Here is a 1454-nt window from a genome sequence, read left to right on the forward strand (position 1 = left end):
CATAAGCGGGAACACGCGGGTTGATTGGTCTCCTCTCTTTCTCAACGATCATGCAAGGGACAAAAAAACATAAAATTAGTTAGTGATCGGAAGTGTACGAGGGTACATAAAACTCAGTTCAGAATTAATTTTTGCTAATTAGCAGCAATTTTTAAATCCATTGGTTGCACATTACTCGCATTAATCCCTGACTAGCAAGAATTTCGTAAAAGGAATGACAGAATTTGTGCCAGTAAACCATTCATGACCGAGGAAACTTTGAACAGACACACACAAAAAGGCTTCCCTACCATTGCCTTCTGCTGAGTTTGTTTGGCTCTCGGCGCTTTCACTCATTGTGGATAATTCTGGATGATTCTGTTGGCGTGGAATAGCGTTTAAATTGATAAAAAATTCAAGTCAACATGTGGAATGAGTCGCATGATGATGGTGAACATATACACAAGCTTGTTCAAAGGAAACTGTTTCCACCGATTATTAGTGTAGTGCTGTGCATTGATCAAGCTGGTCATGGAACACGTGAAAATACATGTTACAAACAACTACAGCATGCTGCATATAAACTTGAGAGAAAAGTACTTTACGTTTCGAACCAACTCGATGTTATGATTTACTATGTTATAGTTAAGTTCAAGAGTCAAAGGTTTTCCATGGTAATGTTCAGCTCGCACAGATATGTGATTGACTCTTTATTGTAAAAAGAAACAATGTGTGGATGCATGCCGACAACTCTAGAGGTTAACTTTACAGTATGAAACTCACACTTTGCAAGTTAATCATGTATTTTAGCAAAGCTGTGATGTTGGACACTAGAAGGAAAAATATTCAAGCAATAACACGCCCATGAAAAGAAAAAAAAAGTGGAAATAAGAGAGCTCGGCCTCCCTTTTAACAGTAAACAAGAAAAGCCATCTAAGGGATACTTACAGACAAAATAGTCTCGTCACTACAACTCGGCAGTAGAGTTTGCTGCAACAGTTACCAGGCTATGACTTCAACCACCACATAAAGTTGAATTTATGTGGTACACTCCCAAGCTTTTGTAAGGCGACATATGGCCTAACAAAATCGTCTTTCAAGGATGAATATTATGAGTAGTTGTCAGAAGATTTAAATATTTCTTATCAACTTCCTGCACATGGATGAACATCCGTTACTGTAAATCGAATAACGTTCCATCACACTGTCGAGGCTAATCACTATCTTTTCTGGTGTAGACAGTGAATAACGGTTGTCAACAAAGTGGCAGGCGCTTCTTCATATTTATTTAAAGTGTCCGCAAGGGTGATTCAGATAATATATGTGTTTTAGTTTGAAGGACAAGTAGATTTATATTATATGAGCTCTCGATTGCTTTGCGTGATCAGTAGCTGATTTCGAGCTGCGCCCTTTTCAGCTATCAAGGGATAGAAATTTCAAGAAACAGAATTAAACCGTCTATAAATTGTAATTTC

The sequence above is a fragment of the Montipora capricornis genome, chromosome 6 (assembly GCF_036669925.1).
Source record: "Montipora capricornis isolate CH-2021 chromosome 6, ASM3666992v2, whole genome shotgun sequence".
In the NCBI taxonomy this organism is placed as follows: domain Eukaryota; kingdom Metazoa; phylum Cnidaria; class Anthozoa; order Scleractinia; family Acroporidae; genus Montipora; species Montipora capricornis.